This window comes from Ipomoea nil, unplaced genomic scaffold (genome assembly GCF_001879475.1).
Source record: "Ipomoea nil cultivar Tokyo-kokei standard unplaced genomic scaffold, Asagao_1.1 scaffold2537, whole genome shotgun sequence".
Classification (NCBI taxonomy): domain Eukaryota; kingdom Viridiplantae; phylum Streptophyta; class Magnoliopsida; order Solanales; family Convolvulaceae; genus Ipomoea; species Ipomoea nil.
The window spans coordinates 1,086,993-1,105,084 of record NW_017618965.1 but is presented as its reverse complement, the minus strand read 5'-3'; positions in this window follow the sequence as shown (position 1 = coordinate 1,105,084).

The following is an 18,092-nucleotide window of genomic DNA, read 5'->3' as shown; positions in this document are numbered from 1 at the left end:
GGAAACAACTGACGTTGTTTGTTATTAAAAACTATTAAATAATATAATCGACGTCATTTGTTCAATTTAAAATTTTTTAATTTACAAACAACGTTGGTTTGTGCAAAAAACCAACATCGTATATTATTTTTTAATTATACGACGTCGGTTTTTAGCTAAAAACTGACGTCGTATGTATTATTTAATTATTTTTAAAAAATATACGGTGTTGGTTTTTTATAATCGATGTCAATATCATTTATTTATAATGTTTGCAAGAATGAAGTCAATAACAATCAACGTCATTTGTCAAAAAAAAAAAAAAAAAAAAAACTAACGTTAAAAGTTTTATTTGTAGTAGTGAATAATCTATTAAACATACAAATGGATCTACTTTGAGAGTCAATTTCTCACACTCATTATCCGTTTTGAGCATACAATATATCAGTTTGTTCATTTGACTATGAAGAACCCGAGTTCACTTTAACCCGACCTAAACCTAGAGTAGAGCCCACATATATTTATACCACAAATAGCCACTTAAAATTTCCAAACACTTACTTCTATGAAATAGTTAAATTTCATCCGATTAAAATAAGGGAAAATCAACGATTTGATCCCTCAATTGTTAGTGAAATATCAATGTAGTCCCTCCGGCCTTAGTCCGTCAACAACACGGCGATAGCTGCAATTTGCCATAGGTAATTTAGTCATTTCGTTTCTTTAGTCTTCTTCTTACATTGTTGTGCCGATGTTTTGGTTAAGTACATACAACAGATGCTTATGGAGGAAGATGATCTAGAATATATACCTTACATGTTCCAAGATTGCATGGCTCTCCAGGTCGCCGAGAAATCAATCTATGATGCCCTAACTAAGAATCCTCCCCCTCCCCCTTTTCCGAATCATAGAAACTTGTCGGATTCTGGAAACAGAAATGTTCAGTTCTCAATCCCAGAAAATCAAGTAGCTTCTGAGCCTTTCCCATCAAAATTTCCCTTCCGGGAATCCAAACATTTCAGACTGGTTTGCAGGAATTGCAGCTAGGCTATAATCCTTTTCCTGGGCAAGTAGAAATTCCTATTGTAACACCCCGTATTTTCCTAAATATTTATATTAAATATAAATATTTTCCAAATAGAACTATTTACTTTTAATTAAATAATTTGCTATATATATGTGTGTGTGTGTGTGTGCGCCCAATAAATATTACTTAGCCCAAACCATTTAACCCAAATCCCTTAATTTATTGATATGGTCCATGATGGACCGTGGACCTTTGTCTAGAATAAAAGCCGGTTAGCCTTTTTGATAAAATAAGAAGGGCGACCTCTTACCTTTTTAGATTCGTGTTAGGAATCCTAAACCTCTTACCTTTCCAGAATCGTATTAGGAACCATAAACCTATTTAAAAGAAATTGGAAGGCATTAGAACACCCTATTACTCATCCCTCTCTCCCCCATGCTCGAAAATCCCTCCCAAAACCTAGTCAAAGAATGCCCAAAAACTCCAATGTCTTTCTTGGTTTGACCAAGCTTCCCACAAGTCTTTCTTTTCCTCATCTTTTCCACCGTTGAAGGCTATCAGGTTTAGACCTTTCCCCATCACCAAGCTTAGGAAAGATCAATTGGAAGGGGACCTTGAAGAAGGATATTAGAAGTTGTGAGAAGTTTAATTAGGCTAGAAGGTAACCCATGTGTTACAAAACCTATTTTCCTAGCTATGTTATGATTTATTGGAATCCTTGAATGATGGAATACGTTATCTTGTGATTATGTCTTGATAGAGCTTGTATTGTGATCTCTTGATATTCTTGATGTTCTTGATGATCTTGGGGTAATTGTATGCATATTCTTGTGTCTATGCATATTTAGAGCTTGTGTCTAGGGTCCAATTATGTTATTCTTTGGGTTATTCTATGTATTCAAGTCTCTATTATTGTTGATGTGAGTTTTGGTGTGTTTGGACTTGAAATTGGGCATAATTGAGGAATCTCCGAAGTGGGAAAATTGCCAAGAGTGGATGTTCCAGCGGGTAGTCGGTGGGGGGACGAACCCCCACCTAACCACCCACCGGGCGGCTTGTAACACCCCAAATTTCAACTTCCAAAATTTTGCTTAAATAACATTACAATTCAAAGTTTATAATAGAATTACTAAAATTGAATTTTCTTATAAATTGTACTTCAATTCAAATCTCAAATAATTCGTAATTCAAATTCTAACTTATAGGGTGCTACCGCCACATCTAACCTATCAAGACTAGATGCAAGGCTAATCACAAAACCGTTAAATACTTCAATTACATCTATTACATTTATTCTCTTCTTCTTCTAACGCGCTCTTTCACTTCAAGCTTCATAAATCCCTATTCACATTTTTTTCAAGAAACACATAACAAACAGTGGGGATTAGCAAAACATGCTAAGTAAGGGTTACTTTGCCCGGAAACAAAATTTAAAATAAAAATAAAGTACATTACTTTCAAAAATAAATTTTCTTTCAAAATCACTTACAAATCCTTCTTCATTTCATCAACAACCAATAACCACATCAAAATGTACCTTTAAATATTTAATTCATTTTCCACATACAAATAATCATTTTGGAAGAACATCACGACAATAATAATTAGCCACAAGGCTTACTTAAAAATCGATATGTGCTTTTAAAATATTTGATCTCTCTTTTCAGGCCAATATAAATGAGTATACAATCCCATAGCCAATTACACAACATTATAACGCCACGATAGTTTTCCAAAAATTTTCCTTCACTTCAACACCAACAACATAGATGTTTTTACACCACAATTTAAACAACTAAAATTAACATTTCTTTTTTACTAATCATTTAAATTCTTTTATGCATATATAATAAAATATATACACGGTAATTAAACAAAAATATTATTATTATACAAATATATATTTGTTGTTTTGTTGTATGAGTACGGCAAGTACGTTTATATACATATTTACATACGGTAATGTATAACAACAAATCAAATAAAAAGATGTACACTTTTTCTTTATGCCCAAATCACAATAAAAGTACATATTGTCAAACACATGAATATTTCTAAATAATCACTTAAATCATTTTATAAGGCAAATAATTAAGAGCCAACAATTCATCATTTTAAAAATTAGTTTGGGCAAAGTAGAAATAGAGAACAACCACTTACTTGAAGAGAGTTCCACTTAATTTTTCTCTTAGCCATTTAAGAATTCAAAGGCTCCTCTTTAGCTTGAAACTTCTTGACTCTTGAAAGAATAAAGAATTTTTTTTTTTTTTTTTTAATTTGGGAATGCCGAAAATGAAGAAGAAAAGAAGAGAGAATCTTTTTTCTTTCTTTAAGAGAACCGGCTATGTGAGGAAAAAGAAGAGGGATAAGGATTATATCATTATCTTCAATTCTATCTTTAATAAATCAATACTTAATGGGAGAATAATCTAGATTGTAACTCCCAATTTATAAATTGTAACTCCTAATCAAAATAATTATAATTATATAAATTATATTATATATAAAATAATTTAGACTATACATCATACTCTATATTTGATAATTTTTACCCATATAATATATATACATAAACATACTTAATAAATATATATATACATATATATGTACTGCACGCCACATACACATATACTTCAAATATTCCATATATATTTTACTTACATACAAAAATAATATATGTTACATACAAATAATATATGTAAATACGTTACACATATAATACATAATACATAAGTATATAAAATGCACATATATAATTATATAACCCAAAATAATATAACACACTTGTTATAAAATAATTAGTTTGTAGTTCAAAGATAACACATACATATTTATGTACAAAATTACAACTGTACGTTCATTATTATATTTTCATTTATAACAACCATAATATAGAAATAAGGATGATGAGATTTTGAAATGGCTCGATCAGAAAAGAAGTGATAATTGAGAAAAGGAAGAATTTCGAATTTTAGAGAGGCTAGAAAATTCGAGTGTCACAATCTAGAGAGGCTAAAAAAATCCGGGTGTCACAATCTATCCTCCTTAAAGAATGCTTCGTCCTTGAAGCAGTCACGTCCCAAACTTAAGAATTAAAGCCAACTTAGACTTAAGTTTAACAACTTCTGGCTACGTCGCCTAAGGGTAAGGTGTTAAAACCTACCCTCCTTAAAGGAAAGTTACGTCCTCGTAACTTAAAACCAACAAGTAACCAACACATCTTTAGGGTATTCCTACCCTACAACTTATGAACATCAAAAAGCACAAATAGGAAAAAAAAAAGTGTCTTCTTCACATTTTATCACTTTTTACAAATAATCAATTGAAATATGCAACCACATACTTGAAAGATGTACACCCTCAAGGTGCAATAGCCACAAAAAAATACTCAAGAAATCTTCAAAGCAACACACTTGTTTAAAACTTGCACTTTCACACACTATCCCATCACGGAAACATATTCTAGAAGAATGACTTGCTTGCACACGCCAGTATTACTCAAAGTAATTACAACAAAACAGATATAATGAAACCCATATCTCACCAAAATTTCATAAGCCTCATCATTTGGATTTACCCTGTCACTTGTGAAATCTTAAAATCTTAAGGCTTTGGCCTTATGCTTGTATACCATTTTGTAAATAACTTACTCAAAGCTATTTCCTTAATTTACAGTTATAGATACCCATCAATCATCGGAGCTCAACCAGAATCCACACAATTCCAATCTTTATATTAAAAACTTCTAAAAGGGATTAGGTTTACCCAACAATAGTCAAACATCCATAGTTAAATTTTAAAGACTTACTTGGTCCCACAAAATTTGCCTAAAACCATTTAGCAAATTAAATACTATGATACTAATAATTTATCTTTCGGAAAGTTATCATCCATCACATTCAATCTCTGAAATTTAAATACGATTGTACTTTTGACTATTACTTGAGTCAAACTTCCAACCCAATAGTTAAAACGTATCAAGTCCAAAATCTACTATAAGCACGACTCTTAACTATATTCATGCAAGTTCCTTGCTTAGGCTATTTAGGATGAATTTCAAAAATCATCTATTTTTCATCATCAATACTTGAGTAATTCAACCATAAAATCATTAAGGAAATTAATTTTCCAATAATTCAACTTTTACCATTAAGAATTTCAATATTCCAAATAAAATACCAAGTTCAAGTATTCCCCTCAAAACATAGATTATCAATTGAAACTTATATCAAATATTCAACAACAAATATCATTACCGTGATTTTCAGAATTTTAATCCTGAGTCAACTCCATGAGCTATAGTCCCAAATTCCATAACTTAGGCTCTTATATCCAAAATTCCATAACCAATTCCAAAAACTTTATCAAAATATAGTTCCCTCAATTGAGAAGAAATCAAACCATAAATTCCAATTATTTTCTCAAAACCTAAATTCTCAAAACAAATAAATAATAAGTAATCTATTTTTAATAACACCACCATGTACAATCTTCTCATTTTCAATGAATAAATGATCAAATCCAAAATAAACCGATAAATCCAAATATTTTCTTCAAATATAGAATCTCATCTCATCTCATAATAATAATAACCAAATAATATATTAATATCATCAACATTAAATATCTTCCTCATAATTAATAGGAAATCAAATCCTTCCGTACAATCATTAAACTCAATATATTCCTCTAGTCACAAAACTCCAGAATAAACAACTAAGCACTAATTAGATCACCAACTCCAAATGTTTTTCTCATAATCAATAAGAAATTAAGTTCTTAATAAAATTACTAAGCCAAACAATTTCCTCATATATAGGACACCAAGATTACATAGTCTCACCACTTCCATATAAATATACTCCGACCAAAATATAGAATACTTCCAAATAATTATATTATACCAAAATATAAAGCACTACTTCTAAATATCTCAACAAATATAAAACTTTACCTCCAAATATTCTTCTTTTCATCACAATATATAACACCACGTGCAAGTATTAGCAATTAAAACAAAACACAGAACCATTTTACAAAGCCACACATTCTCACTGCAAATTTTAACATCTTAAATTCTTAGTCAATTATATTTTCTTATATCCTCAAAAATTCATAACCTATGCTTTCAAAGTTCTATAACCTAGGCTCCCAAAGGTTCGAACTGCTCTGATACCAATTTGTAACACCCCAAATTTCAACTTCCGAAATTTTGCTTAAATAACATTACAATTCAAAGTTTACTATAAATAGAATTACTAAAATTGAATTTTCTTATAAATTGTACTTCAATTCAAATCTCAAATAATTCGTAATTCAAATTCTAAAACTTATAGGGTGCTACCGCCACATCTAACCTATCAAGACTAGATGCAAGGCTAATCACAAAACCGTCAAATACTTCAATTACATCTATTACATTTATTCTCTTCTTCATCTAACGCGCTCTTTCATTTCAAGCTTCATAAATCCCTGTTCACGTTTTTTTCAAGAAACACATAACAAACAGTGGGGATTAGCAAAACATGCTAAGTAAGGGTTACTTTGCCCGGAAACAAAATTTAAAATAAAAATAAGGTACATTACTTTCAAAAATAACATTTCTTTCATAATCACTTACAAATCCTTCTTCATTTCATCAACAACCAATAACCACATCAAAATGTACCTTTAAATATTTAATTCATTTTCCACATACAAATAATCATTTTGGAAGAACATCACCACAATAATAATTAGCCACAACGCTTACTTAAAAACCGATATGTGCTTTTAAAATATTTGATATCTCTTTTCAAGTAAATACAAGTTTTTACAAAAAATCACCTATCACATAAATGGGCACGAAATCACATATCCGGTAACATAAATGGACATAAGATCCCATAGCCGATATAAATGGGAATAAGATCCCATAGCCGATATAAATGGGAATAAGATCCCATAGCCAATATAAATGGGCGTGAAATCCCATAGCCAATATAAATGGACATCAAATCCCAGAGCCAATATAAATTGGCATCAAATCCCATAGCCAATATAAATGGGTATAAAATCTCATAGCCAATATAAATGGACATCAAATCCTATAGCCAAAATAAATGGGTATAAAATCCCATAGCCAATATAAATGGGTATACAATCCCATAGCCAATTACACAACATTATACCGCCACGATAGTTTTCCAAAAATTTTCTTTCACTTCAACACCAACAACATAGATGTTTTACATCACAATTTAAACAACTAAAATCAACATTTCATTTTTACTAATCATTTAAATTCTTTTATGCATATATAATAAAATATATACACGGTAATTAAACAAAAATATTATTATTATACTGACAGGATATTAGGGCTGGCACCCGACCCGGATCACAAATGAGCATCTGACTCAGCATCACATGGGAACCCAACGGGCAGAACTCCAACGGTTAGAATCCAACAGGTGTCACATTTATTGTCATTGAAGCCACCTTTGATGCCACCATTGATGAGAGAGAGTTAAAGCCTCAACGCCTCATTCATGACTCTTCATATTCTTGCCGTTAGCTCAGCTCCCCAAAGATGTCTCTTCATGTTGTTACCGTTAGGACCTAGCATAAATAGAACTTCCCTCAGCTGAGCAGGGGACACACTGTACTTTCTATACTGAGACAAAGGCAATACAACTATTGTTACTCTCTTATTCGTTACTCTTATATTATATTTCCGGTAACATTATTACAGTCATTGGTGCTTTCATTGAGAGCTTGAGTCCAATACTCAAGCAGGCTACAACACAACTTTTTTTTCTCTTTCAACAGCAAGCTTGAAAGAATGGCGTCCCGCAGCTCCCACGGTTCTCGCAACGTGAACAATGGCAACGCCTCAGGTGACCTCCGTGACCTACTCACAAACAATCGCGGAGGGGACATCTGAGAACATCTCAACAACGGGAGGCCCGGGGACCTTCGAGATCAACTCAACAATGGAGGAGACCTTCGAGACCAACTCAACAATGGAGGAGACCTCCGAGACCAACCCCACAATGGAGGGGCGAACCAAGTCATGAACCTCCAGGCGACTGCCGATGTCATTCAGCAAGCAGTGACGGCGGCGCTAAATCAGGTGGCGGTGGGACTGCAAGGTCAAGTGCCCCCGCTGTGACCCAGGAAATAAGGGTGGAGACCCAAAGAAGTGCACCGGCCAGACGACAACCAGGCCCTTCCCAATCTGCACCAGAACGACTGGGACAAAGGGCGCCCGTGCGGCAAAGATTAGGATCACGGGCCGAGGGATCCTCTACCAGAGGTTCTCGCCAACATGAAAACAGAGAAGCCGAGAGATCACCCACAGAGGAGGTGGGCGAGTCTCAGGAGCCGACCCCACGCCAACACGTTGATGAGTCGGCCTTACGTCGACACTTGGAGGAGCGACGCGTCGAAGAGCCGGCTCCGCGACGGCATCGGCGGGAAAGCGACGCGTTGATGAACTAGCTCCACGACGACACATGGAGGAGCGGCAGCCGGCCCCGCGCCGGCACCCTGACGAGTCAGCCCTGGTCGAGAGGCTGCAGAGAAGAATCGAGGAGTTAGCAAGAAGGGTGGAGGCACGGGAGCAGTCGCCGGAACCCGAGGTACGGATGACAGCACCATTCTCCCCAAGCATCATGGACGTACCTTTGCCGAGGGACTTTAGGTTGCCCGCTATCAAGGAGTACACGGGGGCCACTGACCCACGTGTCCACATGACGAGGTACAAGGTTGCTATGGTAATGATCGGGGCAGGGGACGCCATCATGTGCCGAGCGTTCTTGTCCACCCTGGATGGAGCGGCCCAAGACTGGTTCAACACCATCCCAGATGGGTCGATCCAAAACTTTGGGGAGTTGTCCAAGAGCTTCCTAACATACTTCTCCGGTAGCATACAGCGTAAGAAACCCTTCTCTCACCTCTGTGTAGTGAAGCAAGATAGAGGCGAGAGCCTAAAAAACTTCCTGGTCAAATGGAAAAAGGAAGTCAGTAATGTCTACGACTTCGACTCCAAGGCGGCGATCCCAATATTTATCCATGCCTTAAGATCAGGGTATTTCCACAAGTAACTGAACGCCCACCACCCCCGTTCTTACGAAGATTTGATGAGGACGGCTAGCCGCTATGCCGAGGCAGAGGACGTCGACAGGAAAAAGAAAGATGAGGAGGACAACAGGAAAAACGGGAAACCTGGGAAAGCTGGTCCGCCCAGCCAGGCACCACTCTCGAACCACCCGACCGCAGGGAAGGGCCGAGACTACGAACGACCTCGCCTAGTCCCCTTGCGTAATTTAACTCCTCTTACCCATCCCGTCAGTGTCATTCTAAAGAAGCTGAGGAGATGGGAATGGTAGAATTCCCCGAGGAGTGCATGAAGGTCTCCCCAAAGGCAGACCAAACAAAGTACTGCAGGTTTCATAGGCATGCCGGACATGATACGGATGAGTGTCACGTTTTGAAGAGACAAATAGAAGACCTCATCCAGCAGGGCTACTTCCGACATTTCGTCAAGCGATCCAAGCAGCAGCAACAGCCGCAACACAATCCACCAAAAAATGTCTGGATGAATGAGGATGGCACCGAGCCATCCACCTCAAACGCCAAAAAAAGAGACCACGACCAAATATCTGAGCAGAGTGATAGCGAGAAAGAAACCGAGGTGGCGCCCAGACGACAAAAGAAGCACACCATACACTTTATCTATGGTGGACCGGCAGGGGGCGACACGCCCGCAGAAAGAAAGAAGTGGAGCCGACAGATATACGTGGGAGAAGTGGCGAGTCTTCCTAGAGAAAAGAAACAGAGACAGGAGGCCATCACCTTCTCTAATGGTGACCTCCCAGAGGGCCCGCTACCCCATGGTGACGCCTTGGTGATTGAGATGGACGTCAACGATGTCATTATCCGCCGCATCTTAGTCGACACGGGAAGCTCAGTTAATGTGATGTATTACGATGCCTTCACCAAGTTGGGGATACCTAGGAACCAGCTCAAAGAAGTACGTACCCCACTCTCTGGATTTACGGGTGATTCAGTGGAGACGGAGGGGTCGGTGGCCTTACCAGTGGAGATAGGAACGAGCCCTAACATTCGCAAACTTGACATGGAATTCATCGTGGTAAGACTCACTTGTGCGCACAACATCATTTTGGGGAGGCCGGCACTGGAGGACCACAAGGCCATAGTGTCGGTGGAACACTTGTGTATGAAGTTCCCTACTCCGAATGGGATAGGGGTCGTCAGAGGAAACCAGCGAGCAGCCCGCAGTTGTTACGTTAAAGCATGCAAAAAGATTGGCAGAAATAATCCATAAGTCCACACCATCTGTAAAGATAATCGATCGGGTATGGAGCTAGGAACATTTGATTAAGTATTTTCCTTAATATTCTAGTAGTCGTTTGTGACTAGTGTTTGGTAATCGCGGTCCGCCCGCTTTGCATTCTGAAATCTTTTGGAATAGTATCTCGTGTTTGTGGTGCGCCCATGTTGTTTCCAAAAAAAAAAAAAAAAAAAAAAAAAAAAAAAAGAAAAGAACGAGTCGCACGCCTCGGCCACAGGTTGGCCGAGACGTGACTCGACTCGGATGGCCGAGGCAAGCCTCGGCCAAAGTTCGGCCGAGGAGCCCGCCTCGGCCACAGTCTGACCAAGGCCCGCCTCGGCCACAGTTTGGCCGAGGCGCAAGCCTCGGCCAAGTGTTGGCCGAGGAGCCCGCCTCGGCCACAGTCTGACCGAGGTGCGCCTCGGCCAACGCCGAAGTCCGTCTCGGCAAAAAAAAAAAAAAAAAAAAAAAAAAAAAAAGGCCGGAGCCTGCCCCAGCCACGATCGTTCGAGGCTACGCCTCGGCCGCGATCAGCCGAAGCGCACGCCTCGGCCACGATCGGTCGAGGCGACGCCTCGGCCACGATCGGACGAGGCGACGCCTCGGCCACGATCGGTCGAGGCGACGCCTCGGCCACGATCGGTCGAGGCCACGCCTCGGCCACGATCGGTCGAGGCCACGCCTCGGCCACGATCGGCCAAGGCGCACGCCTCGGCCACGGTCGGTCGAGGCGACGCCTCGGCCACGATCGGTCGAGGCGACGCCTCGGCCACGATCGGTCGAGGCCACGCCTCGGCCACGATCGGTCGAGGCCACGCCTCGGCCACGGTCGGCCGAGGCGCACGCCTCGGCCACGGTCGGCCGAGGCGCACGCCTCGGCCACGGTCGGCCGAGGCGCACGCCTCGGCCACGGTCGGTCGAGGCGCACGCCTCGGCCACGATCGGTCGAGGCGACGCTTCGGCCACGATCAGTCGAAGCGCACGCCTCGGCCACGATCGGTTGAGGCGACGCCTCGGCCACGATCAGTCGAGGCGACGCCTCGGCCAAGATCGGTCGAGGCGCACGCCTCGGCCACGATCGGTCGAGGAGACGTCTCGGCCACGATCAGTCGAAGCGCACGCCTCGACCACGATCAGTCGAGGCGACGCCTCGGCCATGATCAGTCGAGGCGACGCCTCGGCCAAGATCGGTCGAGGCGCACGCCTCGGCCACGATCGGTCGAGGCGACGCCTCGGCCACGATCGGTCGAGGCGACGCCTCGGCCAGAGGCACGCACCTCTTCCAACCTAGGCCAAAGCCTACCTCGGCTAGCATAAGAAATAAAATAAAATTATATGTGATTAAAAAAATATATATATAAAATCACATACACAGGATCAAATAAAATCACATATCCTAAATCAAGCAGGATTCTACACAGGATCAAGATAGATTCAGCCTTACTCCCAAGTCAACTCAAACACATCCGTTGACTCAGGAGTAGGGGGGACTGGTGACAGGATAATAGGGCTGGCACCCGACCCGGATCACAAATGAGCATCTGACTCAGCATCACATGGGAACCCAACGGGCAGAACTCCAACGGTTAGAATCCAACAGGTGTCACATTTATTGTCATTGAAGCCACCTTTGATGCCACCATTGATGAGAGAGAGTTAAAGCCTCAACGCCTCATTCATGACTCTTCATATTCTTGCCGTTAGCTCAGCTCCCCAAAGATGTCTCTTCATGTTGTTACCGTTAGGACCTAGCATAAATAGAACTTCCCTCAGCTGAGCAGGGGACACACTGTACTTTCTATACTGAGACAAAGGCAATACAACTATTGTTACTCTCTTATTCGTTACTCTTATATTATATTTCCGGTAACATTATTACCGTCATATACAAATATATATTTGTTGTTTTGTTGTATGAGTACGGCAAGTACGTTTATATACATATTTACATACGGTAATGTATAACAACAAATCAAATAAAAAGATGTACACTTTTTTTTTATGCCCAAATCACAATAAAAGTACATATTGTCAAACACATGAATATTTCCAAATAATCACTTAAATCATTTTATAAGGCAAATAATTAAGAGCCAACAATTCATCATTTTAAAAATTAGTTTGGGCAAAGTAGAAATAGAGAACAACCACTTACTTGAAGAGAGTTTCACTTAATTTTTCTCTTAGCCATTTAAGTATTCAAAGGCTCCTCTTTAGCTTGAAACTTCTTGACTCTTGAAAGAATAAAGATTTTTATTTTATTTTATTTTATTTGGGAATGCCGAAAATGAAGAATAAGAGAAGAGAGAATCTTTTTTCTTTCTTTAAGAGAACCGGCTATGTGAGGAAAAAGAAGAGGGATAAGGATTATATCATTATCTTCAATTCTATCTTTAATAAATCAATACTTAATGAGAGAATAATCTAGATTGTAACACCCAATTTATAAATTGTAACTACTAATCAAAATAATTATAATTATATAAATCATATTATATATAAAATAATTTAGACTATGCATCATACTCTATATTTGATAATTTTTACCCATATAATATATATACATAAACATACTTAATAAATATATATATACATATATATGTAGTGCACGCCACATACACATATACTTCAAATATTCCATATATATATTTTACTTACATACAAAAATAATATATGTTACATACAAATAATATATGTAAATACGTTACAAATATAATACATAATACATAAGTATATAAAATGCACATATATAATTATATAACCTAAAATAATATAACACACTTGTTATAAAATAATTAGTTTGTAGTTCAAAGATAACACATACATACTTATGTACAAAATTACAACTATACGTTCATTATTATATTTTCATTTATAACAACCATAATATAGAAATAAGGATGATGAGATTTTGAAATGGCTCGATCAGAAAAGAAGTGATAATTGAGAAAAGGAAGAATTTCGAATTTTAGAGAGGCTAGAAAATTCGAGTGTCACAATCTAGAGATGCTAAAAAATTCCGGGTGTCACACGGCTGGCGGGTAGACGACCACCCGCTGGAACATGGTGGTCTATCGGCGGGTGGTTGTCTACCCGCCGTACCACCCGCTGGTACGAGCAGTGCAGTGGTCGGTTGGCCTCCGTTTGGTTGAACCCCGGGCCCCGAAGTGTCTACTTTGATGTTCGTAAGTTTAGAAAAATGTTCTAAGTACCGTAAATAGGATTTGTGAGTCGTGATTATGCATGTGGTCTAAACTTGTATGGTGTTGGTTCGCAGTAGGGTCTATGATGTTCCCCATGAGTCTTGTGGTTACGTTGATGTCACCTAAAGTAAAGTTTATGATGTTACCTGTGACACCCCTTAATCCAAATTTGATTAATGGATTAATTAAGTAATTAAGCCTAACCCACTTGATAGTTTAATTCATTAAATTCCTGAAAATTCAATAGTCGGGGACTAGTAATTGGCTAGTCAACCCAAAGTCAAAAGTTATACCTTAAGCTTTGAGAGTTGTAACCTTGTTTCCATACACATTTCATTTTAGTAAGGGCAAATGAGACATTTCCTTGGCAATAGTCTTTCAAGCTAACCTAGGAAGGCACATTTCAGTTCTTCAAACACTCTCCAAGAGAAAAATCATAAGTTCTCTATCTTCTCTCTAAAAGCAAGTTAGCTTTCTTTCCAAGCCACACCTAGGGCTACCAAGATCTTTCAAGTTTGCTTTCAAGATTCTACCTTTCATACCTTTGAGCATCTAGGAGGCTAAGATCTAAGCTTCTCTTGTGTTTTTAGGGTTTTCTAAGGTATCTTTTTATAAAGGTGAAATCTTTATGTTGTTTTAGTGTGTTCTTGAAGTGGGTGTGCAAAGGGAACCTTGTTGGGAGCCTTGTGGAGTGTTGTAACTGAAGGATAAGTCTACAAGAGGTAACCCATGCTCTACAAAATCTATTTCGCTTACCTATTTGATGATTCGTGGATTCTACATGTGATTTTGCTATGAAATGTGAGTGTTTATGCATTGTCTTGTGAAAATGCATATCTAGAGCTTATGTTTAGGGTTCTTGTATGCCATTGCTTGGCTATTCCTTTTATTCAAGTAATTTTGTTGTATTGGGTGAGATTTGGCATGTTTTGGACTTGAATTTGAGCTTGGTGTTAAAAATCCCCTAAGGGATTATTTGGTGTACAGGTATGTACTCGCGGGCGGAACGACGGGCAGTGGCCTACCCGCCGCCCCACCTATGGGGTACAGGTGGCTTGTGGGTATGTACCCGCGGGCAGAACCACGGGTGGGGGTCTACCTGTGGGTCTACCCGCGGGGAACATATGTTGGCGTGTTTGGGGATTTGTTCCCCGTGATTCTTTTGACTTGGTATTTGGTCTTTTAACTTCCCGATGTTCTTTTGTGGAACTATTTGAGCGTTTTCTTGATGTTTCGTATGTCTAGAACTATATGGTAGGAATCCATGTAGGTTTTGGTGTCTTGAATCATGCTAAGTGTTCAACATTGTGATTCGTTGAACCGTGATGAGTCTTGTGCGTTCTTCGGAACTAAGTTCGGTTTATCCGTTTGATAAGCATGCTAGTTCTGTGTTTAAATGCTTGCATGTGAGTTGTTTGTACCTTCCTATTGTTGATGATGACTCGTGTTAATCATCGTTGTTATTGGACTGTGATCCATTCCTTGATTGAGTATGGTTTCATATCTTCGTTGTGATCCGTTGATTGATTCCTGTTGTGGTGTGGTGTGTGTGGCTGTACCTGGATTGCACGATTAATGGTATGGGACATTAGTCACCAAGGTACGTCAGTGGTCCTCGTGGTGGCCATGACGCGATTATGGAGTTTTTGACCTGAGTGATGGGTTCACGTATTTCTTGGGTGGCATGTGTTGCCGTGTGTGTGATCGGTACCCTCGTGTACTATGAATTGGTGGTCTTGTTGGTGGTTTGTTGGTGGGGGATGATGGTCCCAGGAGGGAAAAGTTTGGACTCAGAAGTACAGGGGTCCTGGAGGTAATGGTTGGAACTAGACATAAGGTTAGGGGTAGCCATAAGGTTGGAACCGGGCATAAGGAAGGCATCTCAATTCGTGATGGGTGATGTCACGAAGGCTTGTGTAGCCGTTGTTGTGTGTTTCTCTATTTGTGACGTGTGTAGTCGCAAAGGCAATGTGTTGCCATTGGTGGTGTCCTTATTCTCTTGTGTTATGCATGTCTGGTGATAATCTACTGTGTGATGGTAGATTACGCCTTGAGCGTTCTTGAGTGTCGTTGTATTCTTGTTGTCTTGGGATGTGTTCCCTTATTTCCTATTTATGAGTGCATAGAGTCTTGTGGCATAGCACCCTTTATTTCCTATTTATATAACCCTTGTTTAGTCTTCAGCTGTGCATAATGTTATGTTTAGTTATCTGCATGTCTAAGGCTTAATTTAGCATGGAAATTAGGGGGTGTTACAGTTGGTATTAGAGCCTAGGTTTGAGCCTAGGTTGTTAAAGTCTAGACTTTTAAGTGGCTAAGTGTGGTTTGAGTCCTTAAAGCGACCTTAAGAATCTAAGTGTTAAGCTTAGGATTTCTTAGGATGTGCGGTGAGTTGAGCGTTGTTTACAGTTGCTTGCTTGTTTTTCGTCTTGTTGGTAATCGTGTTGTTGTTATAGAAGCTTGCGATGCCTCCTCGTCCTCGTGCGCGTACGCCAGAGACCCCGACAAATGAGTAGCTTGCCCAGAACCTCCAGCAGTTGACGTAGACGATGCAAACCCTTAGTGAAGCCTTGTTGCAGAACAACCATCCCGTGCCACCTCCTCAGCCTGCCAGGCACAGGGACATGGGGCGTCTCGTGTCGGGACACAGGCCACCGATCTTTGCAGGCGAAGAAGACCCGGTTATCTTGGAAGAATGGATGAGGACGTTTGATAAGATCTTTTCGATTGTCGGTTGTCTGAAAGAGCGAAGAGTAGAGCTTGCAACGTTCTACTTCTGTCTTGAGGCCGATTTGTGGTGGATGCACGAGGGCCCAGCTTGCCTTGAGGAGCCTGAGTTTGGATGGACCGCTCTCAAGGATCGGATGCGCGAGAGGTTTTATCCGGCGCATGTGCGAGCCGCGATGTACGAGGAATTCCTCCATCTCCAGCAAGGATCTCTATCGGTGGTTGAGTACCACAAGAGGTTCCTAGAGCTTGCACGTTTTGCCCGGATGCTTGCGCCTACAGAGCTCGCCAAGGTCGAGAAGTTTGTAGCTGGCTTGAACTACGAGGCACAGAATGCCATAACCGTGAGTAGGCCGAATTCTTTGAAAGAAGCGTACCTGAGTGCCACAGATTTGTATCGTGTTCAGCAGCTGCAGTGAGGATCTTTTGAGCTTGCAAGGAAAAAGACTGAGAGTGGAGGCTCTTCCAGCTTCAAGAAGCCCAAGCCGAGTTTTCAAGCTAAGAATGCATCATCTCCAAACCCGGGACCCAATCGGGCGGAGCATGGAAACCAAGTCAAGATGTTTCCTTGCCGTAGATGTGGAAAGGTGCATGTTGGTCAGGACTGTCATGGTCAAGCGTTTCGGTGTTTTATTGCGGAGACAGGGGTCACAAGGTCGCCAAGTGCCCTCAGCAAGCCAACCAAAGGGCGTTGCCACCACCCCCAAGAGCCGGAGGAGTAGCAGGAGGTAGCTCGAGCCGTGGAGTAGCTGGGTCTAGGCCGTCAAGAAGGGTATTCGTGATGGGACGATCGCAGGCAGAGACCGAGGGCTTGGTGGAGGAAGAGCTAGCAGGTAACCTTTTTCTAGCCTACCCTTGTCTTTAATACGTGTCTTGTTCTTTGTGCCGTCGTATGTTGCCTTGTTTTCCTTGATTGCCTGCTGGAGTCATCTTGTTATCCTTGTTATGTTTTCTTCTTGGGTGAACGATTCTTTTGGACCTAAGTGTAAGCCCTTCTTGATGAGTGATCCTTTTAGTTGGAAGTGCAAGTCTTTGTAGGGATAGTTGTTCACTCCTAAGATGAGTCATGCTTGGATTAAATCTTTAATGGTTGCACATGTATAATTGTAACCTTTCCTTCTTGTGAGTTACTTAAAACTTTCCAAATAATTCTTTGAATTTGGAATGGAAAATCCATAAAAATCCTTCCTTGTGAAACCTAAAACACAAGTAAACTTTTATTTGTAAGCTTTAAGTTTCAAACCTGAGTGAATTACTTGCCAACCCAACCTTTTAACCACTTGAGCTAGTTATGTTTCTTAAAACCTAACCAATTTTCATTCCATCTAAACCATAAATTCTCACTTTACCCAAAATTAAATCATCTTTTTCCCAATTTCTCCCAAATCCCTAAATTCCCAAATTTTTTCCTTTCTTCCTCCCCTCTTCCTACCCGTGGAGTTCAGCCGACCACCCCCTCCATCAACCCGTCGCCACCTCGTCGTCGCCGAGCCCAAGCCGCCGTCGCCAGCAGCCGCCGTCCGCCGGAGCTTCGTCGCCGATCTGCTTCGTTGTCGTGACACCGAGAGAGCAGCGAGTGAGCGAGAGGCAGCGAGAGTGAAGAAGAAAAAGAGAAGAAGCCTTGGGTCCTTATTGTTGAGCTTTGGGTCATCTTCAATCATGCCTAGGAGGTCAAGTTTTGCAAGAAAAGCGGAATGGATGGATACCCATTATCTCGTTCTTGAAGGTAAAGCTTTTGACCCGGAATCCTTTTCTAATTCCTTGTTGGATATGCTTAGATTTCAAGGTTTGTTGGATGGGTTTCTCGCCATAAGGGCCG